The sequence below is a fragment of the Apteryx mantelli genome, chromosome 12 (genome assembly GCF_036417845.1).
Source record: "Apteryx mantelli isolate bAptMan1 chromosome 12, bAptMan1.hap1, whole genome shotgun sequence".
NCBI lineage: Eukaryota > Metazoa > Chordata > Aves > Apterygiformes > Apterygidae > Apteryx > Apteryx mantelli.
Genome location: NC_089989.1, coordinates 26,860,600 through 26,888,505, shown reverse-complemented (window position 1 = coordinate 26,888,505; position 27,906 = coordinate 26,860,600).

Sequence of the window (27,906 nt, the reverse complement as noted above, 5' to 3'; positions counted from 1 at the left end):
CCTTCTGAGTAACTTGCATCTATTTAAATTTCTGTGTCTCCATTTCCCTGGGTGATTCATTTTACTGTCTGGCACCTTTCCTAAACTAATAGATAAAACATTAATATGCTTCGGGATAAAAGGTCCAATAGCAGTATCTGTTAGGAATAATATATATTCATATTTTAATTTTTGTATGGGCATCTGTGAGTTATGGTTGCCTGTGAAAGTAATTCTTGTTTGTGCCTGGGTGTATGTACATCACTTGCCTTCAGTCTGTATCTCTTCAAAATTGATATGAAAAGACAAAAGTAAAAGATTTAACAGAAAAATGAAAGTTGTAACTTTAAGTCAAAAGTGTGAACCAAAGCATAAACATTGTCAAACACATTAGAGTTACTGTAATTTGCCTCTTTCCAAGACTTCTGACATAAATCAGATGAAATTACACTGTGCGTGAGACTTTGGCATAACAAAGGGATCCTTTTACTCCTTAAGTAACTTCAAGCCTGAGTCTAAAAGACTTCTATCACTATATCCAATCTTTCCACAGAGCAGTGGTGGTTGAATGAGCATGGTAGTTGGTTCAGCAAGTTCCCCAATTATTTATAATATCTTATACCGGTTAACCATACTGTGTTAGGTACATACAATTATAGAACTGGAGAGATGGGCCCTGTGCTTACTATTACTTTTTTTTTTTCTCTCTCCCTCTCTCAGAAATTCCCCTTTTCTTCCCCTGATTTCACAGAGCTAACTCTTCTTTGCCCCTAGTGCTTCCCAGGCTTTCTCTGCATAGTCTCAATATCTTCACTTAAGATTCAATTTTTTAAAATGTTCTTAGGAAGGTAAAGAACTTGACTGAAAACAATTATGCTTACATTTGTATCCTACAATATACTATGGAGTCGTCAGGTGGAGCAGACAAAAGAATAAGACTTCTTCATGTTAGACAGGAAAAATGATGAAAACAAATAGCATCGTGGCTGACAACGCTGAGCTTATGAATAGCCTCTTTGACCTCTTGCTTCAGAACACAGAGATTTTCTCAAACAGTTTCTTGGTGTCTTGAGGCTGTCCTGTAAAATTAAATATTGATTCATGACAAAATATTATCTGGGTTTCTGAAGGGGGGAAATGAATATGCATTTTTCTAAGGGCACATACTTTTAAATACCAGGCTGATTTTAATGGTCTGCAGATAAGCAGAACGACCATTCAACAGCTAATACAATGTTTACACAAACAGTGCATGTATTAAGATATTCTGTTTACCATCACCTCCACCAACCCTCTTTGTTTATTCATCGAAAGTCGTCATTTGGGAGGGCTTTAATCTGGCACCACTCTGCCCTGGATTCAGCAGGGTGCTTTTCCGCAACATCTAACATGCTGTAGGGAATTTAATTGGACATAAGTAGCATATTTGTTTCTAGAGAATGTAATTGGTTGCTTGGCTGTGTAAATCACTCTGGACGTAATAAACATCTGGAGAAGTGTTGAAAACTGGTAAAATGAAAGAAATAGGTGTGAAGCATAGAGGGAAAAAGAGAGCAAATTTGCTGAGCTTAAAAGAAGGCTGCTTCCATAGGGCATGCCTTTTTTGCCAGTGAAGCTATATTCACAATTAAAACATAAGAGCATAGTAAAGTATGAATTTTATTCAAATTAGTCAGAATGAAAATGTATCCACTTGTGTTTATCTATTAGATTTTCAAAATATATCACAACATACCATTAACCTCCTATTTTGTCTTTGTTTTCTCCAAATCAGAGTTTTTCATAATTTCTTGTTCAAGGCTGTGAAAAAAAAAAATCTTCTGATATAGGCTTCCAACTATAGAAAACAGAAAGAAAATAACTCAACTGTAATGCAGCCTTTTTTTCCCTTGGAATTCCACACTATGTTAAAAAGAAATAAGGTAATTAATTCAGTTGCCATGGCATTTACCTTACTTTCCACAGCTTATTTTAACACTAAGTACTGATGAGTTTACAGAAGGATTTTCATTTTATATCCAGTATTTCTAAGTATGTTTAGATGACCCAGCCATGCTACCTACTGTGTAATAGTTGACCAAAGGCAAACTGAACCACAAAAGTAGAAAGCAGAAGCAAAAGAGCATTTTGGAAAATAGTGAACTTTATTAGCTGCTTGGGGGGGGGGGGGAAATCAGTGATAATCCTTCAAATACTGTGGAACCATGTCGCTTGATAACGGCTGACAATCTGGTTCGTAAGCTTCTTGTTAATAAAGGACCTAATGGTTGTGTACTGCTCTTGAAATTCACATCTGTACTTCCACTGTGTTTTGCTGGCCCTTAATTTATTTTCAAGTGTGAACCCCGTCATATGTAGCTATATTACAATGTTACTTGGGAGTAGCAAATTGGTTCTATTAATCTTATTTACTATAGCTATTTTGAATTTGAGATCATAAGAATTGTACTGTATTAGAACAGGTCACCTTGATCTAATCAATACTAATCAACTACCAGACTTTTTGAAAACAAAATGGCTTACTATATTGTCTTACTGAAGTCTTATTGTTTTGGCTTGCATGTATCTTTGTTTTCTTGCTTTACCAATAGGATAAGAATCTGGAAAGCCAGGTAGTCTGTATCTATATATGCATATTAAATTCAAACTCATCAAGTACAAAACAAAAGAAAATAACATGTTACATTGGCAAAGATGGCTGAATAATTAGTTTATAGTTTAACAGATGATATTAAAGTTCATATTAATGAGAAACAGAACTTTTGCTACCTCCATGTTGCATTGCGCAAGCAAAGCTGTCCGTATAATTACATTTTTTCCTCCTCATCAAACTCCAATCTGTTTTTTCCCCTTTATTATTTATAGTTGGCATTAAATTGGGACTGAACAGAACTTCAAGGTAATGGTTACCAATATTATTCAGTAGACACAATAGAAAGCAAAAGTACTGAAAGAATAAATCCCATTCTGTGAGATCTTGTAGCCAGTATTTACTGTTCAAGGTCTTTGTTCTTTCATCCACTCAAAAAATAAAATTCCCCCGAGCCCTTCCTAAATTTTCCTCTATAGCTTTCTTTCACATAAGCAGTTTTAATGTCTAGACACCTCTGCAGAAACCGCCTGCTTAATTGTGTAAGTTGCGTTTAGAATGACAGATTCCTGGCTTTCTGACCAAGGATTATTAAGAATGTCTCCAGGAAAGCAAAACCAATAGAAAACAATTTTTAAAATAACTTGGCTGATTCCCTCCCTCTCCCCTTGCCTCCTTCCCTGTAAGGGAATGAGTAACCCTTTTCTTCCAAACACAGTTGGCTAATAATTCATCTTGTGGCAGAGGTCTGAGCTCAGGTCCTGCTCTCAGAGGCTGCTCAGGTCTGAGGGACGCACAGACGGCCCTCATGCAGCCTCTGCTGCGGTGCTGACCCTTACAGCCAACCCAAGGTTTGATTTCCAAGGCAATGAAAGCAGTAAAAGTGACTGTAAGAATCACAGAGGCTTTTGCAGCTCTCAATAAATCCCTGAACCCCTTAGAGACAGAGTGTTGCCAGTAGTTCATAGTGCTGAATCAAGTGTATCTCGATACTGTATGAATGATGATCTTGTATGATACCAAATGTTCAGAGACCAGAATTCCCATCCCTTCCCTCTCCCCCACCCAAATGCTGATCTAGAAGAGGATTCTGCCGCACAGGCAAGTTGTCAGCAGATTTGAACTGCTTCATACCAAGAGGTGAGACGTATTCCGAAGACAGTGTTTATTTAAAAAGCCTCAGTCTGAGCAACTTCCTCTCTTAAAACCAAATGGTGTTTCAGTAAAATCAAAACCCATATTGCTACTCTTAGTTTTTCAGTTGGCATGTTCCAAGTCACCACTGTATTAATATGCCACATGCCATTAGGACAGACGTATACGGTTATACCATTTTAAGTTTTATTCCATATCACAAAACATACATTGTCACTGTTCTTCCCACATTAATGCTATGATACATTGATGCTTCCTGTCCTCTGATAAAGTATTTGCTTAGTTGACGTACAGGCTTGCTAAGAGAGAAGTAGTATGTTTCATAAGAACACAAGAGGCAGGTATTTACTTTTTCCCCCGTTTCTGTACTGAGGCTCAAGACACTGTGATTTGCTAATTTTCAGATGAGCATTTGAATTGGTCCTCGTACTCCATTTTTTACTGTATTACACAACTCAAGTCTGTAAGAGATTTTGACATCAACTCACATTATTTTATAGCCAAGTAAAATGCTACGCAACTGAAACAGGCTATGATTATAGAAAAATGCAAAGCTAATTTAGAAATTCTCTTGCTACATAATAAATGAAAGCTATGCCAGAAAGGTCAAAATGAGTGAGCTCTTAAAATGGACATGTTGTTATGGGAGAAAAAAGTGGGCATGAGAAAATAGAGTCCCAAAAGTTCTGACAGATTAATTTGCTTCTACAGTGGCAACTTTCCTTGACACAATCCTACAGTAAAAATGCAAAAGAGGCACAACCATGGCAACTGGCCCCAAAATACAGAAAAGTGATGTTTGTTTTTCATTAATAAACCTGCAAGAAGTGTAATAAACTAAAGAATACAGCAGACTAACTTACTTGTCGATAGCCAATTATGTTTTCAATACCTTGTTATAGTTACCTGTTCTTGAACAAACAGGATATATCTCAACTGTATTTAAACTCCAGAATAGCTGAATTCACTTCTGAAATATCCAAACCAATCGAACCAACAACCTCTCAGACAGACAGTAGCTTTTAGTTGATAGATATGATTCTCCCTTGACTGACTGACATGCTTCAACTGCCACATTACCTTTATTCAAAGTGCATTCATTCCATCATTAAAAGAACAAAGCTAATTACCCTATACACATCCACTATTTAAATGTAAGGAACTTTGTACTATCTACAGATTAGCCTTTTAACATTTTGTTTTAGTTCTGAGGGAAAAAAGAAATAAAAGCCTGTGACAATTTGTAGAGAAACTCAATTAGATGTTGACTGAAATCTGATTCTGTAATGCAAATGCTTTCACAATATCCTTGGTTTTCACCAGTCTTGATGCATTACTCTTATTCACTGCAGATTCCCTAAAGGGAATTGTTGCCTTATTTTACAAATTATGATACAGTAATTGGTAAATCTGATATTACAAAGAGGAAATACAAATTATACCAGAAAGATATCAGCACAGAAATATTCAAACATTCTCCAAGAGTGATTTTTACATAGAACACTAAATGTGTTTCTGGAACATCATTTTTAGATTGTTTATAGCTATGTAATCTTTTACTTACTCCATTTGTTTGGTCTTCTCTGGTCATATTGCATCTCTAGTTAGGGCATGTCTCTCATCTTCATGGTCCTTTGTTTCTTCTCTTCAATATAGCTGAGACTGTTTGGGCCAATACTAGTTAACCAACATGTTAGGAGTTTATCTTGCAGGACTTGTGTTTGAACAACAAGTGTTTAGAAATCACGAGACTGGCTGAAGAATCACAAACAGTAAATATATGTTGTGTTCAGGACATTTAATTTTGATTTTTTTTAAACATCCCCACCCTCACTGCCTTTGTCACTGTGGACATGCGCCTGTGTGCATGTGTCTACCAGTTACAATGTTCTCCAGATTTCCTGGAAAAAGGTGACTAGTCCCTTGCTGACTGCTTGACAATGTGGAGTTCCCAGCTTCTTGCCTAACTCAAATTCAGAATGAGGAATGAAGAGCCCTTTCTGTTCTTCTGTGTGCTCCCGTTTCCCTACAGCAGTTCTCCCCTGCCTTTCCACATCAACAAAATTAGGACTATTTTCCTCCTCCACGCTCCTTTTCCAAAATGTGTGATTTCAAACTTAGAGAGAAAAATGAGCTACTTCTCCAGGAAAGGAGCGGGGAGGCGGGAAGAGAGATGTTTTGACCTGCGATGCTTCTCCTGCTCCCAGCTCCTCGCTGTGGGGAAGTCACACAGTGGGGCTCCCCCCTCTCTCACACTCCTCTTACTGGTGTAGGGTTTAGCTCCCATACAGATTTGAAATCAGCAAGTTTATATTCATTCTCATATAATTATGCACTAGTTTTCAATCAAACCGAGCAAACTGCGGTTGATGCTCTGTGTGGCTGTCACTGAAGAATAGTTTGAATTGTTTTGCCTTTTTAGTGGAATAATCATTTTCTTCAAACTTGTAAGGGAAAGGGTGTCAAGGAGACATGGGAAAGAATGGATGTGGGAGCTGGGAGAATGGGCAGAGTTAATTACATAGAGTTTGACAGTAGAGAAGAAAATTTTGCGCTTTTCAAAAAGAAAAGAACAGAAGATCGAGAGCAAGGAAAATTGTTAATTTCTTTGAGTTGTTTAAATAGTTTGTCAACCTCTTATTGTAGCTCAGTGTGTTAGAAAGAAATAGGAAACAATCAAAGCAGCAGCATGCAAATATCAAGATTACCATATTTCTGTATTTTTATTAGTTTGAGGTTTTTGGAATGATTGTGCTATATGGTTCTGAGTTCTTGTGTTAAAGCATAATAAACTGACAAAATCCACAGCCAGCTTAGCTGGCATTGCTACTTTACCGTCTCTGTACATCCCCCTTTTGCTCAGTAAGAGAGGCAGGGTTTATATATATAGCAATATATACGGCAATTTACAGCTCTAAAACTACATAGTATTAACTACAGCTTTAAAACTGCAAGGTATTAACCTGCTTATGAATCCAGCTACCATACCTGAAATACAATGATAAGGCAAATGAAATAGGCAGCTTAGTTGTGTTCAGTGATGAGCACCTGGTTTTTCATTTCTCTCAGTGGAAGCTGACAGCCTTCAGTACACTTCCAAAATGACACACATGGAAACAGGCATCTGATCATAAAATACACCTTTACAGGAAATGATGATGATGATTTCCAAAATTCTGATGATTTAAGATTAATTCAAATGCCAGTTATTTTTTTTTCTTTTGTGTACAGCTCAAAGCCTGAAAAATACACATATTTTTGTTTGTTTTAAAATCCCAGGGATTAAAGCAGAAGAAATCTTTCCTCTTCCAGTAGTGATCTCTGTTATTCAACTGCTTGCTGAGCAGCTGCTAACATTCTGGAAGAATATCATGAGATTTATTTTTCATATATAAGAATTACTTGGCATGATCTGTGCTCCAAATTTTGAATGCTTTCTTCATAGATGAGTAATAATTTTTTTGAAGGAAGGGGGAAAATGTTCCTTACCTTCTGAAAGTTTCTAAATGTTTCCCAGAAAGAGCAGCACTGAAATATTGTGTCACTGAATACCCCCACAAACTTTATTATGTATGATTCTCTTCATAACAGGCTAAATTTAGGGAAAAAGATACTGATACAGAGTTCCTCAAGGTCAGAAAAAGAACTCCTCTGACATTTACTAAAAATGCAGTATGTAAGCAGTGTGGGAGTGATTAATTTTTAAGAGTGTTACTTTAAAAAGTCATTAAAAAGGCTTCTGAAACTTGACAGTTTTCTTCTTGTAGAGAGAGATAAAAATCAAAAAGGCTGAAGTGCAGGGTGAGTTAGGGCAAGCAAAGGTTCTGCCAATCCATCAGAAGTGGAAGACAAAGGAATTCTGGATCCCTAACGCAAAAGGAGGGAAAATAATGCCGCGATAGCACAAAGCGTAGCCAGGCCCAGGCCTAACCTGCTTCTGCTTTACACACAAGGTTACCTGTGACCAAATATTTACTGCATGAACTTCAGCAGTGCAATGATTACAGGCCTATGGAAGGGAAATACAGATCAAGGAACACTTAGGTAAATTAAAAGCATTCAACTCATGGCAAAATTCCTCTTGGAGAACCTGCAAGCCGTCAGGAAGTATCCTTAAAATCTTGTGGCATGGATGAGAACCCACAAAACAGAGGAAGAGCATTGGTAGTAAGATGACCAGGGAAAACTGTAGACAAGTCATGCTAACTTTGATACACAGAAAAATACTAGTAGGAATAATTAAAAATACCTATCACATGATTCAGAAAACAAAATAAAACAAAAAAGTCAGAATTGACTTGTGGTCAAGGATAAAGCAAATAAAACCAATCCAATGTTTAGTACACTTGTAAAATCTAGGGGGTGGTATCACACTGAAAAAGGACATGAGCTGAACTCGAAATTGTAGAGGTTTTCCAAAGCCGAAAGAATGAAACGTAGTAAAAATGAAATTCAGTAAAGGTAGGTGCCAAATAGTATACTGGGATGAAGAAATGAAAAACAAAACAAGGCACACCCAGATAAGCACCCAGAGAAGTTACAGAAAAGTGACTCAAATTCACTTTGTGAATACAAAGCATTTCCAGAAAATACAAATCTTACCATCATCACAAGCAAGACTCCTGCCTGACAGTGACAGGCCCCAGTTACAGTTTTGCATCCAGTTGATGGTACCAGTTTCTGCAGCAGCCCCGTGTGGCTGGATTCCTAGCGTCCTTCTGGTCCCAAGGCACTCTGCGGGAGGAAATGAACTGGCCTCTTATGTCATATATAAGATATATGAAAGAGAGAGCGCAAGAAGTTTGGAGTGCTAAAATAATCACAGTTAACTCTCATAGCCACAGGATTTTATAGCTGCTGCTTTTGGCTATTCACTTAGCATATTTCTGCAGAGTAACTTAAGTCAGAGTTAAATCAAGGAGAGAAAAAAATAACTGTTTCTAAGCTTCTGCTGAGATATATCTAAGTGGGTGCAAATACTATTATTCTCTTTCAAATGAGATATAGTTTCCCCATATACAGATGGAATTTTCAATTTAAAACAGATAGCTGATACACTCCGTGAAGCATTTGGTCTTCATCATACTCTATTACTTTGCTGGAAGATAATCTGTAAGAATTTTCTGGAGTTTTCTTTGGAGATCTCCTAACAGCATTTTCTTATGAGATTTCATTTGAGGAGCAGCATTTGGTCCAGAGGTAAGCTGTCTTCTAGCTCTGCTATTTAAGGAAAGAGCCAGTCAGCCTTTAAATTTCAGAAAATGCAGAAGTATCTCCATTTGTGGGGATAACTGCTAGGATACCAGTATTATAAATTCTGTGCAAGCATCATCTACTTTTAAATACTCTAATGCCAAATAATTACAGTAGAGGGTAATTGAGTAACATCTGCAGTTTGGAGTGTCAGACAACTGATAGTAAATCTTTACTGTGTATAAACAGTGTTTATCCTTTTTTTACTATATGTATGTTTTACTGTAATATCACTGTGCAATCTTAAGTACACTACTGTTAAGAGCAAATGTATAATAAGCAGTAAACTTTAGAAAGGAAACAATATATGGATAAACAAACCTCTGCGTGCACAGTTTTCGTCTTGTTTTAAGTCAACTAATACTAAAAGTAAGAACAAATCTTGTTGAAAGAAACACCAGTAGTTAGAAGTTAGTCAAGAAATAAGTCAACAGTATTCACTCACATTTTCATTTATCTTTCATCAAAATGCAAAAAGTTCAGGTGGAAACAAAATTAATATTTCAACTGTATTTTTTACTTGGCAAAACCACTGTTTTCCAAATTTAAAAGATTTGAACATATTTTGCACATTGACAATACGTGATAGAATTCTACAACTGGAAAATTTCAAATGATCTCATGTAATTTCTCAGTGAGAATTTGTTATGCAACTAAAAATTAATCTCCTTAATTGCAGACATCAGAAGATATTTTTTAGTATACATAAATGAGAGTTGCAGTTAGTTTTTTTAATTAGACAGCAGAAAAACTCCAAAGAAATAATTGCTAGTTATAAAGCTACAAAACCATAACTATTGGATACTGTGCTTTACAGTATTTGCATCAAAGAATGTATGGTTATTATTCACAAGTAACAGATGTAATCAGAGTGATGAATATACCACAAACACCAGGAAACCAAGCAGTAGAGGTACAGTACTACCTCTAGTAGTGGTAGTAAACAGTTTAAAAAGAACAACTTTAAGAACAGAATAGTTTTCTTTATTCTGCTGAAATTGCTCAATTTGTGTTTAAGAAACATATATCTTGAAATACTGCTTTGCAAGCTAAGCAAATAGTAATGTGTGTTTCATCAAGACTAGCTTGATTTAAGTTTGTATGTTGAAGACACCAAAAGTGTGGAAGGCACTTAGACATACTTATATCTTGTTTCTGGCCCAATAGTAAGTATGACCAGCTATCCCAGGACAAGAGGCAAATGAAGAAAAAGCACAGAAATGAAAGCCCGGAAAACTTTGAGCGGACAAAAAGTAAGCATGGAAAGACTATTTGAAATTAATTTTCAATGGAAAAATTAGCTAGAGAGGTTTAAGGTCCAAGGAAAAAAGTCACGCAGATGAAGACATTATGGGTTCTTTCTTCAGCACCAGCCTTTAAGAAAAAGGGAAAGATAAAACAGACTTCACATTATCAGGGAGAGATTAAGGACAAGAAATGGTTGCAAATTTTTCAACCAAGTATTTTCATTTAAAAAGATGATATGCTGAAACTGAAACTGTTCCTGTGAAAGGCTGATATAGAAAAGTTTCTGAACCAATAAAATATGAATCTGAAAAATGCTCTTTATTTTGAAATTTAAGGAAAAAAGTTAAAATTCAAACTTGATACAAACTGAAGTGCTTTTAAATCACTGGAAAGTGGAATATACTACTTTTAAGAAAAGCAACAAGAATGACACGAAAATGTTTACCTCATTCAGGACAGGAAAGTTTTTGAAGTATTTTGCAGGACAGGAAAACCATTTCACTCACAGTTTCCTGAGGGAACCTAAAATAAAACTGGAGATTCAATTTATAAAGCAAAAAAAGAATCCATTGTAATATTACCTTTGGCTATGAAAGATATAAATGAAAATAAGTTTGTATTCAGAACAGTAGCATTCAAGCATTCTTCCCCATTTTATGACTGACACAAAGTGCTTCATTACTTTTCTCCTGCCGTTCTAAGCCTTATGCTGCCAGGGGTCAGTAATAGTTAAATGTCAAGGTACAAAATAGAAAGTATGGAATATGAAATACTATGATAAATTAAAAACCTGTCAGGCTGCAAAACTCATAGAAAGTGATGTAGGCACTGGGAGATAGTAGAGTTTATGGAACTATGGATAAAGCTAATATTCTGTCTAAAGAGAACAGTTGGACATGACAAACTATCTAGCTTTAGCATCAGCTTAGACTACATTTGTATTGAAACATTGAGAAAGCGATGAGAGATTTTACTATAGTTATTTTGAAGAATGACAAGGTATCACAGCAGATATTCATATAGGCAGAGGATGGAAGAGAGTTATCACAGTAATATTTTGAGAAATTTCAAAAACGTCATTACCATCAGGAACCCAAATGGAACTGCTAAACGACTGAGTGTGGAAAATGACTATAAAAAGAAACAAAGAGGATTGTGCAAGAAGGTCAAGCACCTTTTCCTTAGATGGTTTAAAAAACAGCATTTTAATTCTATCCTGTTTTGAAAGCGTGCTAAATTAATATAGGATGAGCCAGGACATTTACATGGTGAAAGCAAAGTCAAGTCTTGCTAATCCAATTTACCTGCAAGCAAAGGTCCCTAGAGATATTGCCAGTCTTTAGTATTATGAATTCAGGAAGGTCCTTTTAACTCCCTTTTATTTATCTTATTCTATACTTTCTAAATAGGTACGGGAGATGGCCAACCTGTTTTAATTCAAACCTTATTCAGACTCTTAAACCTGGTGTTTCAGCTAAACAGCAAAAGAAAGCCGTACCACACACTAGCAGTTTGTTAGCCTACCTGTTACTTAATATTTGAGGAAGCAGATCATCTTTGAAGAAATCCTCATCTATAAGGAACTGCTACGCAAGGTTCAAAATATTGACCAAATGTAAAGTAGAAACTCTGTGAAATTCCCACAGTCACGCAGGCAAATTCAGAAGCACTGTAATTACATACCAGCTGCAAAAAGCACGGAGGATAGACATGAACGGCAACAGCAATAGATGAAAAAAATTTAAATCAAAGGAAATCGTGTTTCCAGCTTATCAGCTTTTCTGCTTTCTTTAAACTACTTTAAATTCTGATAACAATTCTATTGTAATCTTTGTTACATTGAGAGAATCCTGGAGTCATTTCTCTGAACTCTAGCCTAACTCATGCCATCCAATCTCAGTATTCGATTCAAATGTCTCATGGCAGATTTTACTGCTACACCATGTACTTTGGCACCTGTTTGAATGTTGTTACATATAAATTATCTTTTTGACTCTGACCTGGTAATTTTACTTGGCTTGCTTTTTCATTTTTGTTTGCCCTCGTTCTGTGGTATCTACTAGATCAGTATGCTAGTAACATTTTCTGTCATACTAGAGATTAGCTGTAAAAAGAAGAGCAACAGTTCTTTGCTGTTGTACAAATTCATCATTTACTGGTAGCACGTTTGACATTACAAAAGAGATAATATGACTTCTGAGAAATGGTAATGAAATGCGGCGTGGAAATGTTATACAGAATCCTAATTTTACCATGCTAAATAGAGACAAAAATGCAAGCAAAGAGGGGGAAAGAATAGTTAACCAAATGACCATTTCAGTTTCTGAATACTGATGCATAGAATAAAATAATAAATGTTCTTTTGAGGATCTGATTTGAACAAATAATACATATCAGAAAGGAAACAGAAGACCAAAACCACAACCAGTTATTCAGTTGCTAGTGTTTTCAGTGGAGTGACTTGAGTACTTTTTATTAATATACAGGGTTGATGAAGATTAAAAGCGGAACCTATTGTGCAACTCCTCCACTGATCTGAATTACACAAGGTCTCTGCTCTAATAACAGCGTCTGCCCAGCAGGGTGGACACTGTCGCCTTGGGGATGAATTCTTGCCAGGGGAAATGTCACAATGTTTCTTTTGGGGGAAACTTGTGCAGGTTTCAATTACATCTCCTAGAGACTGACACCCCCTGGCCTCTTAAAAACTGGCTCACAGGCTTGCTTTTGACAGGTTTCTAGGTGCAATTCAAGGGAACTAAGTTCATAAGCACTTGGGACCTGGTTGCCTGCTAATCCCTCTGTAGAGAACTCGATGGAGACACTCACAGTGAGCCAGCCTGGAGACTAGGCAGGGCCAGCAGCCCTTTCAAGTGTTTTCAAGCAGTTTCCTTTCAAGTGTTTGTGTAGGAGGGCATGGCGACAGGTTATTCCATTTGTTGTGCGAGAGGAGTGTCAATATTTGCAGCATAAGCATATTTTATACAGTAAAAAAGCTGCCATTCTCCATGAGATGCGGCTATGACAGCCCTTGTCTGCATCTTTGCTGCTCAGCTCACAGTTGTTTGCTGTGGGATTTAGGGAACATGCTCTTCAGATATTTTCATAACTTCTTCTGTTTGTTTGCCACTAACTCCGTCTTTCATACTGCAGAGAGGAGCAAGGGACACCAGAAACAGCGGGAAGTCCATTGTGGGAGAACGTGCGAGACGGCCGTCCCCAGACACGAGCCGTACGCACATACAGAGAGCTGCCTTTGGGGAGGGATCCTGGGAAGAGCTGGCTGTGCTGAAACTGATACAGCTAGCAGTGACGCTTAAAAGAAACAGTACCTTAAGAATCATGGGTTTTTCCTTTTTAAAACAACAGATTTGAGGTATTTGGTTTGTCTTCTTGGTTAAGATTTTATGGTAAAACTAAGCACCTCTTCAAGTTTTTCTTCACAATAAAGTCTAGAAACTACTTTTTTATTAGATGGAAGACAAAATTCTCTGATTAACCAAATTCCAAAAACTGCGACACAAAGGGAAAAAAAAAAAATCTAGTTTGTATTTTTTCCCCGGTTGACATGAAGATATAATCACCATTTACAGAAAAAGCCATTCAGATCAGTTCAGAAGGAAGCAAATTCAATCAAGGGAAGTTAATTTTTCTATTTGAATGAAGGTTAAGAGAGACTTATATTTGAGTAATCTAACAAACATGTATTTTATGAACATGATACATTCAGCACTAGTATTAGAATAATGAATAAAACATTCTTAAAATGAGAAAGCTTTGTGAAAAACATTGCAACATATGCAGATCTTAGGTAAGAAAGGCGAATGACAGTGCTATATTTGTCTTTTTCAGTCTTAAGCAATCTAAACAAATAGCTATTTAAAGGAAACTTAAGGAAAAATGTCACTTTCACCCATACATGACTTGAATTCCATGAATGAGTATGCCTATTATAGCATGCACAAAGCAATAAGGCTTACATAAATGCCCTACATCATCCAAGTAGTCACTTTCTGATCTTCAAAATCCAACAGAATTATTTATAGCTTTGTATGAAATATTCATGGAAAAGTGTCCATTGCCTGAAATTCCTGCTAAAGTGTAATTTAAATTGGTTTTTGCATTTCTTGCTATCATATTAATTTAGGTCAGGCAAGACCCAATAATATCATTTGTTTAAAAAAATACTGTGATGGGTTTTGTAAAGTCAGTAGCCTTGCTGTAGGTATTTTATGAAGAGGCGGATACACAATGGGCCCGATCCAAGCCGACTAAAGTCAATACTCATTCCATTTATTTCAGTCTAGATCAAGCTTTACAAGTTACTTTTTTAACTGTACCAGCCAATTCAGTAATTTGCCCCATATTCTGTGCCACTGCTACAGGACATCATATTGTGCAATATATGTTTCCTAGGTCCAGTAATAAAACAAACAAATCCTGCCATCTTCTCATCTCAGTGCCTGCCGCCTACAGTGAAACTCCCTTCTGGCTTAAACGTCTTAGAATAATTAATAGGAGTGGAATAGGAGCAACTTGACTGGAGTTATTGTACTGAATGCAGTGAAGGAAATATGTAGTATAATCTCAGGTGTTGAACAGGGGCCAAATTATGTCGTCTTTACGCCAATATATTTCACGTTAACTTCAATTAAATTTCCTGGCTAAATAAAGATTCCTTTTTTCCACTTTTTCCCCTATCTTTTATATTTGAGATTTTTTTCTGAATAATATGATCATCTTTAGCTCCATATAATAAATATGCAAAAGGCCTAAAGGGAGGGGATGGTAGGGAACATGCAAATCCAATGAAATTAAAAAATTCATATATATATATATGTATATTTTAACAAAGAAGAATTTTTTCCAGAAAGTTTTCAACTGCCATTTTCACTTAAAGTAGTCCTGATTCTACAATCACCAGATGTCATAAAAACCTCTCCAGCCTTGCTAGCAAGCAGGAGCTGCTTTCATCCAGGCATCGCAGGCTCTGCATTGCAACTTCTTTCTTTCTGACGCGGGAGAAACTCTGGAGTTAATCAAATTTCATTGAGGTGCCTGGGGAAGAAACAGCTAATCTGAAACCTCTCAAGACCGCTGCAGCTTTCCGCAGGCCAGCTGTCCCCCCGAGCACCACACCGGACCTGCGAAGCAGAGGCGCAAAGCAGAACCCAAAAGTCTGATCCTTGTCTGGCATTATTTTGCCCAGCAGAGTTCAGGGCAAGCTTTACTCGCATTGGCTTCCCCAGTTCAAGACTGTCCTTAAGATAATATAGTCCGTTTCTGTAATACCGGTTGCTAAAAACATGCCCTGGAGGCTCTGCTTGCCATCACTGATGCTGCCTCTGTGTCACGCCACTGATCACACTCAATTTGATGGATGGCTCCTGCTCTTTCTGCCTCAATCAAGCTCAGTCCTGAACATCTCCATCCTAATCCCCCCCTTCACACCAGCTAATGATTACTATTTCAGCAGAGGCCTGCTGTCTGACATGCCCCAATGCAGGGGGAAAAAAAAGAAAAGAAGGAAGAAAGGCCCTTAGCCTATGATGATAATTCACACTCCTGCCCCCGGGATTCTCTGCTTACATTTGCAGAGACGTGTAAGACAAGGAAAAGAGTGCCACCTATTTATGTATTTCAGTTTACATAGATCATAGCACTGTAAATGGGATCAGTATTCTCACCTCATAAAACTGCTAAGCAACAGCGACTATCAAAACCTACACACAAGAATTTTAAAATGCTCCACATATGACAAAGCGCTACAGAATTTAATGAGGATTACATCAGGAGCAGTCTATACTTGTAAATTAAAAATAGTCAAGATTTATTTTGTAATCACGTATCAATCATACAAAGCTAAGCCCATTATACTCTGAGTTTCCATATTATTTAGTTGTCCTTGCTTCTAAACATGACTAATCACAAAATGCAGCTGCTGATAATATTGCAGACTCATTTTGGAGAAGAATGAAGTTAGGTAACTAATTAGACAGGGAGACACATATGACATTTAAATTTTAAGTTTAAAGTCCCAAAGTTTTCAACATATTTAAAATGCACTTCTAAACATTATCGTACTAAGTCATTTTCAAAAAACCACCACTGCACAGAAAAGCACAGTGGTTTCTGGACATACATTTCACATTTCTGTTCTTTCTTTGCTCATGTCAAGTTTATCTTTTTGCATATTTTATATATATTTGTAATTAAAAAGCAGCATTTACTGCACAGTGAATCCTAAAAGGTTTTGCATATTGTATAGTACACAGATATAATGGATGAAGAACAGCACGTTTACTTCATTTTGTGAAAGTCATTTGCACGATTAAATGGAATACAGAATAACATACCCTAACGTCAAGGAATGGAACAAGAGGAATTAAAAATTACCTATTTTTTTGCATCAGGTTGTCATTACCATTTTAAATAATGCATTTCCAAAAAATTTCTTGTGGATAATTGAAAGGAAGAAATGCTCTTAGGAAGCAGGTGTTTTTCCTATCACTACCAAATAATTTAGAATGACACATAATATTTTGACAGCATACATATATAGACACATGTCAGCAGAAATTTTCCTGAAAGAGAAAGTCTCTGCAAAATGTACAATGTCTAATAACATCAAAGGCTTCAGACCCTAAGGAGGCATAGCTGAGACCAAAAATGTGAAGCTAAGAATCAAATATATATATATAAAATATATTTAATAAAATGGGGAAAATAAACTGTAATTTCCAGTTCTGCCTTAACAAAACAAACTCCATTGAAATACCTAGAAGATGAAATGGCTTCATCAATAAGGCTTTGGGCAAACGTTTCCTTTCATTTTGATTGCCAGAAGCTGCAGATTCCAAATGTTTTGAACAAGACAGTCTATATAATTCCATTAAAATTTTAATCACTGTGTTTCATATTGCTTTGTGCTGAAGTCAGGTATGAGCTATGGATTTCGGATACCAGATGCAAAACAAGGTCAACTGTAAACAAAATCCTTGCTCAAAGATGCACAAGCATAAATAATATTTTTGCAAAGATGAGTCAAAAGTTCATAGGGAAAGCTTGGATCAGCTCATGCTTACCTGGTGCAGAGATTTATTGCAAACATGTTTAAGGATTTCAATTACAATGCTAACATAAATAGCATTTAGATTAAAGTCTCCAAGTCACCCATAGTGGTTTTCATTGTACCAGAGCCGGTTAAACATTGCACGCTCATACACCCACTGTTCACGTTTTCTTTCTACAAGTAAAACAAAGCTCCATTAACATTAATATTCACAAAAAGTTAATTATAAGTTTTTACTCCTGAATGCTTCTTAAAGCAAACGCTTTGGTTTCTCTGTTGGGAAAGAAACACTGTGGCCTAGGACCCAGACAGCTCTTCTGGCCGCGCTCTTGCCCTTCTTCACCTCACTCCCTCTCCAAAATCAGACTGTCACCTCCCATCTTATCACATCGTGATTAAAATTAGATTGTGCACTATTCAGGGTAGGGACCTTGTCCTTCTACTTCAGGAGCAGTTTAAAGAAATGTGTCCCAGTATGACCTGTAATCATTGCCTCAGTGCGGGCAGTAAACGTTGTGACGTTGCTTGAGAACATGTTCCAGAAAGGAGAGAAAGAGGGTGGGACGAGAAGGGCATTTCTGTAGCAACTTCAACAGCACTGGCTGTTCTTCCATTCCTTCAGAAACATCTTACTGCATGTTTAAAGACATAATAACTAAAATTGTGTTCCTACTGTTCTTCTGATTCTCTTGTTTCTTTCTGCCTTATTCTTTGCATCCCTTTTCATCGTATTTTAACTTTGAAACTCATTACAGCTCTCTCCAACTCTCTGTAAACATAAATTCATGTTCTTGTGAATTTTTATATCAATTCATGATAGTATAATTTGACACTCAACTTATACGTATCCGCTATGCAGCTCCAAGAAACTTATCTGTTTCTATTAGATTGAGAACACAACTCAAAAGCGTAAGCTGCTGGGTTATACAAGGACAAATCAAAACTAAAAGGTGATATTCCTCTAGCTACCTGAGAAGAAACAAAGGAAAACAGCTGAGTTTTGACAAAATGCGCTATAAGTTTACAGTTATTCACTAGATGAAATCGCAGTGTAACATAGAAGAGTTAAAAATCCTTGTGTGTATGAAACAAAGTTTGTCTGTTCTTTGATTACTCTTTTTGTCTAAGGATAGATTATCTTTACATTACACAGCTCTCAGTGGTGAATAAATAGCATTCAGAAATTCAAAAATAATGCCAATATTATGAATGCAGGAAAACTATGCATGCAGTTTTAAGCCATCTATTTTACTCTCAGAGGATTGTTACACTTGCTATGAATGCCCATTTTGCTTTAAAAAAAAATCAAAATGGTACTTACCTATCTGACAAACCAAAGGGAAGGAATCACATCTTCCACTAGCTTTAATGATAAACATTAAGACTGAGATTACAACCCCAAGAGATACAGGTAAAAGAAACAAGAAAGTACTTTTATGTAACACAGCAGCTTTTCTTTTTCCTTTTACGGTCCTCCCTTCCCTCCCCCTGGTTTAATTTATTTGGATTTTTTGGAGTGAGTGGGAAGCCTTTTTTTTCCTTGCAATCGCATAGATTGCAGCATTAAAACACTTCCCCAGTAAAACAAAACAAACAGAAGAAAAATCCAAACTCAAAACAGAGTCCGAAAAATCTGAAATCAAGGTTGCTGCATAGCAACAGTTGTGCGCAGATCAGCATTGATAAAGCAAACGCTGTTTTCCAGAAAGAAGCAATTTACCTGGCTTGAGCATTTATTAAAACACAAGCTGAATCTTCACAGAACAACATTATCCTGCTCAACAGCTCCTCCAGCCTGCCTTGCCAAAGTGCAGTATTTAAAATGAAAATAATCCTTTCAGTAATTTATAAAACCAGAAGAGAGGAGCCAAGGCTCAAAGGAAAAGAAGTAAAAGACACAAACTGAGTATCATGGCAGAACAGGCGCACTGATCACTGTGGAGAGCAGCACAGCCACCTGCAGAGTGAATAAAAACCCCAAACCTGGGCTGCCTGCTAAAGATGGATTTCTAGTTCTTTGGATTTAAACACACTAGTTAAGCTAGAGAGATCAGAATCTGAACCAGTTGCAAAATTCAAAAGTTTTATAACTACCTTCTGGCACCAGAAAGTGCAAAATTAAAGCACAGACTCCGGGCTGCCGGTGCAGGGGCCGCGAGCACTGCTGCATGTGCGGGCTGCCCCGCCAGCCCTGCCTGGGGCACTTCTACCTTCCCTGTCCCTGAACACCCCATCCCCAAACAAAGCAAATTAAAAAAGACTCTAAGAGCGCCAGCGGTGCTGTTTTTCACACGGAAAATACCAACTACGTGTTTCTCTGTTGGCATGATTTACTGCATGAAAACAAGCAACATACCTGTCCTGCACGTGGTGCACCAACAGCATCCGGACAACTCGAAGAGCTGGCAAGCTCTGCTCCTGTTGCTCGGAGGGCAGACAAGCAAGAAATATTGTGCTGAAAGAGAGCAAATGAATGGCTAAGCATTGCTGGAAAACAGCAAAAGTTATTCAGAAGTCCTTTCATTTGTAGTATAAAAAGGTATGTCTGAATGTGCCACAGACCCAAAGCACCTCTTCTCTGCAGTGAAATCTCACTGCAAGCCATAGATGAGATTTAGCCTGAGTCACTAGAGATGGAAACAGTACACAAAACATTTCTGTGCTCCTTTGTGAAAAGCTCTTCCCTTCCCAAACTTCTCTAATGACCATAAGGAAAAGTGCTGATGAGGCTCCAAGGAAATAACAGCCATTAAGTTGATGCTGCAAATAAGAAGCAAAACATTGTTTACAAACATATAAAAAGGAGCTTATTTGATAACTACGGGGAAACAACTGCAGCAAAAACTCAACTTCAAATTCCTCTGCAGCCCACGCTGATCTTTGCCTCTGCCCCTTGCATATGGCTGTGGCGTTTTGATTATTCCTCTCAAACAGGCGGCCCGGTTTGTTAAAGCAGCACTTCCTAAATGTTAACATCTCAACTTAAACGCCCCTTCATACTGTCCTAGTGTGATTGAATGCCCTTTAGAAACGTATTGTCCATCTCAACTCAATTACGAGACAAGTTAAGCCAGAGTTAAGAGCCCTATTATGTCAGAGCAAAAACGGCACATATGGCAACTCATGTAAAAGCATCTAGCATTAGACAGGATGGAAAATTAAACCCAAGTACCAGGACAATTCCCTTTACAGAACAACTACAGTATTGGCATATGTCTGTACGGCGCATACCGGGATAAGCATCACACTTTATGAAACTCCCCCTTCTCAAGTATTCTTTCTAAAATGCCCCAGAGTCATCAGCTTTGCTTTTTTCTGCTTCTTCATTTACAGAATCAGGCTCCAAAGAGTTTCAATGGACAGCATTTGAAAACAACAATAAAACCCCTTTTCTCTCTTAGCAATACAAATAGACACCACGTGGTGCTGATCCTGACTCCTCTAGGACACATGTGCCAGTACAGCCCAAAAGATTCAAGGAAAGGTGATGAGTCAGTTCCTCTATCTTGATCAAATTCACCTGGAACTGCAACAGCAGCAAAATGCGGTTTTACCTCCAAGAGGGGGAGAGAAATAGAGGGCATAGATTAGACACAAAGGACAGAACTGCACATTCAAAAACTGAGATTCTCATTAAGCCAGAAGGAAAGAAAATAGTGACAAATGTGCTATAATATGAAACATAGTATAAAACGTAAAGAAAATGTACATTATGCACAGGACATTATAATTCTTTACAGCACAAAGTTTGCACTGTTTGAATAAAAATTTTTTTTCCTAATGAATGCCTGAATGCTACTTTATTCACAAGTTACAGGCAGAAAGCTGCCTTATGAGCACACATAAAATCTAAGACTTCAAACTGCATAAAATACAATGGGAATGGAGAAGAAAAGTGGATTATACCGTGAAATGCAAGCATGACACTATTAAACAATATTATGATACTTCACAGTATAAAAAGAATAAAAAGTAGAATCACTGGCTTGTGAAAGTTCTCCTTTCCTTGGGTAAGTAAGGAGTACAGCATTGCCTGCTCTAGGGAAGAGAACGGCTCTGGCTTGAACAGTTTTTCTAATTCACTGAAGTTCTTTGAAAATACTGGAAAGCTGAAAACCTCTACCAAAACGTAGAGGCAGAGAAGGTGGAGAGTTTGAGTGAGATGAAACGCGCTCTGTCGAAGCCCTGGGTGCTGCCAGAGGCAGCGTGGGCATTGCGGACCCCGGGAACACCCTGCCGCAGCTGGGGGCTGCGCAGCCCCTGCCCGGCCTCAGTGTGCCGGCCCGCAGGAACGGGGCAACCACTGCTTTCTTTGCTTTTTTCCTTCAGGGGAGCCATGGGACACGCTGCACTATCCAGTACCAAAAGTTGACAACAACAACATTCAGCAAGAACCTGCTCTTTTCTCACAGAGCGGATAAAAAGACGTATGAGGCTGGAAAAGCGGGGATGAATCGCAACACACTACCTAGGATGTAAACTGGCTCTGGGAATCCCACAGAACGTTACCAAAAGATCCTAACCCAGAAAAAAAAGTCATATTTAATCATAGCCATATTTTAAGATGTGCAAGCCCTGGGGAGTCATCTTGAAAAAGCCAGTCAGAACATAACAGCCTTGTTCTAGCCTGAAGCACTTTTAAACGACTCTTTATTTTGGAAGATTTTCTCCTCAGTGTTCACCCCCTGATTTTTTAATGACACCCTGAAAAACAGTCACCAAAAAGTTATAAATATTTTTCATACTCACATGAATGTTTTCCTGCCGCTTTGGCAGGAGGCATTCAGGCCTGCCACCCGAGGCCAAGCTGCTGTGAGCCGCGGGCCGCTGCCTGCACAAAGCCTCGCTCCTGCCCGGGACCCGCCGCACGACGGAAGATCAAGATTTAACTCTGCTACGTATAAATCACTTGATTCATATCTTCTGCCAGCAAGCTAAATTCTGTAGGGCCTGACCTAAAATTGAAAATTATACAGCTCCACCTAGATGAAACTAAACAAACAAAGACCTAATGCATTTATAACACTACAGACAGTTATTTGTGCACAAGTTCCTCATGTGATAATGCAAAGGCTATTGCAGTTTCTCAGTGGAAACCATTAGCTAGAAAGGCACTGTCTGATACCAACACAGCTGCACACAGAGTATGGAGACAGTAGTGCTCTAGCTATCTCAGTATCATCAAAGAAATACGATTTTAATATAAGCAAGGCCTTATTTCTACTATAGCCAGGTTTGCAATAGAAGTATTTGTCAATATAATAAAACTCATCAGCAAAATGATTCTTTTTAGATCATTGCTACCCTAGCAAAAGCCCTATTGAACTGTATTGTGTGCTGGAAAGACAAGGGAATTCTCCAATGAAGTAGTTTATCTTGTTCAGGGGAACTGCTTTATGGATTTAAGCTGTAACTATGGAAGTCTCACCTCTACGGCCAAAGCTGTAAAGGATGCTACAGAGACCAGGCTTCTGAAATCCCTACACACTTGAAGTATGTTCTCAGGGATAAGAAGAGCATTTAGAGAATCAAAGACAGACAAGCATTGAAAATGAAATTTGGTTTAGAAATCTTGAAGAAATAAATAAAGGATGTCAAAATAACATTTTATGTTGCTCACCTGCATTAAAGACAATTAAAAAAATGTTTTTCTTTCCAACAGCTTTTAAAATTTGTTTTGAAGAAGCTCCCAATTAAAAAAAAAAGTTCTTAACAGGCAGTAAAAGACTAGAATACTTAAAACTAAAGCAATCTAGGCAAGACAAACAGAAAACATAAGGGAATGACACAGCAAGTCATTAGGAACGGTTCACAGAACAATCTTATCAGTGAAAAAAATTCCCCCCTACATTTTAAGAAAACATCCATTTAATAGGAAAATTAATTCAGAATGTTGACTAAATTAAGCCTGGAGACTTTCAGCAGAGACATAGCAAACTTGTTTGGTGTTTGATTTCCAATTTATACTACAGACATGTCTGAACAGAACATAACTTTGATTCACATTAAAAAATATACTCTTGTAATTGCTTCCCTAGTATGATCTGTTCCTGTTCAAAAGATAACAACAGGTATTTTTTTTAAATTGACAACCTAATATGTAATTAATCCTTTCAGGCACAGGATGGCTGTTTAGGTTATGTAGCTACTATTAATCTGGTATACAAATAAAGCACACCACACTGTCCTCGTGTGAAGGTTTTCAGTTTCACTGCTGAGATACCGCTGTGGTCGGAGCAAAGGTTCATCCAGTGCAGGCTCCCACGGCCATAAGTGCTCGCCCGGAGGAGAGCTGCTCGTGCCGAGACTCTCGTATCTTCTCTTGGCTGCCGCTGATTCCTAAATATATTTAATCTTTCATTGTACTTAAGCTATTCCATTTTGTTCATCCTTTTTACTGATCTCTGAACCTTTCTGAGGGATTTCTCCGAATCCCTGCTGAGGGGAAAGGATTAGAAGTGCAGGCAGCCTTCGAAGGCACAGGCACACTGCACTCGCCACAGCGGGCGCTCGTTTCCTCTTCGCTTCTCTTGCCGTCCTCGCAATTCCTAACGTTAGATTTCTGGTTTTGACGCCCGCTAAGCCCCGACACATCTATAACACGTTTATAGACCACCCTGTTATAACCTACAAGCTTGTTCCTCAGTGGCACTGGCCAGCTCAGAGCCCCTCATGGAGTACGCGAAAGCAGGATGTGCCCTGGGCATCGCTTCTGTGCACCGGCCACAGAGCCCGGCAGCGCTGCCTGCCGCTTGCAGCTGCTTCTCCCACTTCGCACCCGCTCCCAGCAAAGCATCAGGCAATTGCCGGCGACGAGGCTCCTGGGCCCGCTGAGGTCCAGAGCTTCCATGGACATCCCACCAAGATCTGCACGTTGCCAAACTGAGCGGCTTTGTACATAAGAGCAGAGCTTGCTCATCTCCCCAGATGGCCTTAACCTGACCATTCGGGACTCTGCTGTGCTGCTGCTATGGTTCTGTAGGAAAAAGGAAAATAGTGAGCATTTCCAGAGAAAATGGGAGCCTGAGAATTCACATCTTTATTGCCACTGCCACCGTTTTCTGCCAGAAAGGGTTTGATGTTTTTTCTTTACTTTGAATAAAGCGTGAAATTTTGCAATCAGCCATCTTCAGATACAGAAGCAGTTTTTAATAATCTGCCATCTAATTTTTTAGAACTGAAATAACTATACCATCTTTAAATTGAAAACTGAAGCATTTTATTTTCTTTCTTAAGTATGGGCTTTTGTAGTAGTGATGGGAAAGACTCCAAAGAGTTTGGAAGTTGGGTTTTCATTTAGATAAGCTTGCAAATGCTTGAGTGTTTATTTAAGCTTATCCGCACCATCAGAAAGTCTCTGCTCTGCAGAACTGGGCTGGGATTCACATAAGGAGAGCTTTTCTTGTTGTGTGTCAGCAAGTCTAAATCTTGTGTCTGCTGGGGCATGGGAAGGAGGGGGAAATTATCTGCTATGTCAGAACCATCAAATATACAGTAATTCAATAACCATCAACAGGTTCCTCCAGAATATTAATCATCAACAGATATCAAGGCACTTGGTGTGTCATTATCCCACAGAAGATATGAGGAAACCAAAGCAGGCATAACAATAGCCTAATAACTAATAAATGCAAAAATAAATATACTTACTAACAAAAAAAAAATAAAGCCTATAAATACTAGTTATATACATTTGAATCTGCAAGTAAGCAGTTACTTAAAATACAACAGTTTTGCTTTGTATTTGAAGGGAACAGGAACAATCACAAAGCAACTAGATTAACACAATTTTCTATGCAAGAACTACAAAAAAAAACAACACCCAGAACAGAGTCCACAACAATAACTTTGCATCAGTTAGTCATTTTCTACTGTTTTTAGTTTGCTTCACATCCTGTCTGATTTTGCATGCTAAACATACCCAGAAAGAGCTGAGAACTTGCATGTCCATTGACTCCAAGGATGGCTGACATCACTCTACAACTTGCACTAGAAGGCATAAATTACTTCCTTCAACTGGGATTTATCTTAGTCAAACCAGACACCACCAAACCCCCACCCCTGCCATGCACCTCTTGTTAAGCAAACAGGATTTCCGTCTTGGCGTCCTGCCACGCACCCCGTGTTAGAAACTGCCCACCACCGGCATCCTGTCACTGCAGGAGAGGCAATAATAGACAGCACCTCTTCTCCAAAGCGTGTATTGGGACCTCATTGTTGAAAGATGTCTTTCCATTTATTTATAAAATTGCTGGTATCTGCTGGTTTCAGAACCGCGCAAAGCTGTCAGATTCCTGCAAAAGTAATTTTAAGGTTGAAGCTAAGCTCCACAGGACAGAAGTACTTGCCTCAAACATGATTCATTTTTGGCAGCATAATGAAGTTGCCAGTGGATGGGACATGTTACATGCTCCTGCTTTCCACACCTGCGTGACGGCGATGGAGTAGCAATGGTCACAGGCGTGAGACAAAGTCGAGCATTTCACTGTAACGCTGTCCCATTTACTGTAAGACTATTGCCGGTATTAAACCAGTAATGCTTAAAACTGGAAGATTTTATACTTCTAGCTACTGAGGGAGGTATTCATAAATGATTGGCTTGTTTTTTACATAACCGGTGTTTTGTGCTGATTATATGTGTTCACAGTGAAGTCCAACTGACCGTTTCATGAAATTGTGGGAATAAACCAGTTCTTAAATCTGCTATAAGTTAGATAGGATCAGCAACGCTTGGAGAAATTGAGATTTGGTCTAGTAATAAATATCCCAACTAAAATACAATGTTTTTCCCTGCCTTAGAAACACATCTGAGCAAGATTTTCTACAGAAACTAAAGCTGAGTTAGTGGGACAGCATTACTGAAACAGCGTTTAGCACTAAGCACTCTTTAAAATAATGTTGTGATGTCATTTCGATGACTTCTTGTTACTTATACTTCATTCCACCAAATTCATCCAGAGAAGGGCAGTCTTAAACAAGTGACATGCTTTTCTAGGTGGATGGGCCTTGGTAAAAAGCAGATTTACATATGCATTGCAAACCACATGCCCGCTGATCGGGGAACACAGACATCCCCTGATACAATGTAAACGACTAAAGACAACAAGAAAGGAAAACGCATCATACTTCTGCAGCATCTTCCAGATGCCTAACGCTGCTGCTGAACACAACAGGGGCTGCTGAATCTGTAAGCGGGTACGTAAATACACAGGACTGATTTGGTCTTGCTTCCCTACTACTGGCCATACACATGCTTTGCAACCAAGTTCTGTTCTGAGTGAATATATCTTACTTTCAGAAATATTCCCCGGTATCATAACATGTTTAAAAGCTCTGAAGCAGCCTGCGTGAGAATCGGCAAGAAGCAACTCAGTTTTATGACTGCATTTATATGACTGCCTCCAGTGAAAGGCCAGCCGCAGCTGACATGGCACTGAGAAGAGCTGGAACTTGGCAGTGCCAGGAGTGTTTCTGAAGAGCTGGGGATCACCTGAAAGGTAGGAGACAGGGCTCAAGGTAGGCAGTCACCAGCAGCTGGGTGGGAGTGGTGTTAAGGGGAGTAGAAACAGGTGGATTCTCCCATTTTTGTCTCACTTGTGCGCTCTGGTAGACCACTGGAGGTGCAGTGTTGGTCTAATGGATCTGAAGATGGACCAAAAGGCTGAATGACTCAGGATTAACTCCCAGGAAGGGATCTGGGTTGAATCTCCAGGAGTAACTCCAATACTCATCAACGTGCATTTAAGGCAAGCATTGCTCTATTCCTTCCAAAGCCCTACTCGCATTATACTGGAAGCCATCTTCACTGCCCAGATAGACAGCTGCAGCAACCTTGCTTTAGAAGTTCTTAAAATGATCAAAACTATTTTTGGATGCTTTGGCACATTTTAAGAACTATTTTCAGACTTTTTGGCAAGCTTTTAAGATGTGGCAGAGTTACAAATTGTGATTCAGAATCCTTAAAGATTCCAGAAAGAAGAATCAACTTTTTTTTTTTTATTTAAAGCCTTCAATCTGTCTTGAATTAAATATGACCCATAAATAATGACTGCTCCAAGAAATGTGACACATACAATGAGATCAGCATTTTATCACTGAGATGCACAATGACACATTATATTCTTCTCCTGATAATTATTAAACCAGTTTTAATCCAAAATTGCTTTGACAATAATATTTCCAACCTCTTTCCCTTAGTGAAACCTGGTACAATTAAGAAACAGCAGAATTCGATCCAGAATTAATTTAAAAAAAATGCGATGAGAAACAGTGTTATTCAATCACTGCACTTTATGACAACCCACAAGTGAGCTAAAATCCCTAGCTATATCTATCTGGATTAATAGTAAAAGGAAGGGTGATACATATATTATGCAGATTTTCCATTTAACACTTACTTCAGGACCTTATCCAGCTCTTAAACACATACCATATGTCTGCCTTCACAGTAACTTATGCAAGGGAAACGCTTCATTTGTTTCTTTGGTATAAACGACTACGCTAGTAAATTTTGTCACAAGCCAGTATTCAACTCGGGTTTGCGAGGACAGAGCAAGTCAACAATAAAGGGATAAAAGTTAAAAAAAAGAAAAATCCAAGGAACTCCAGC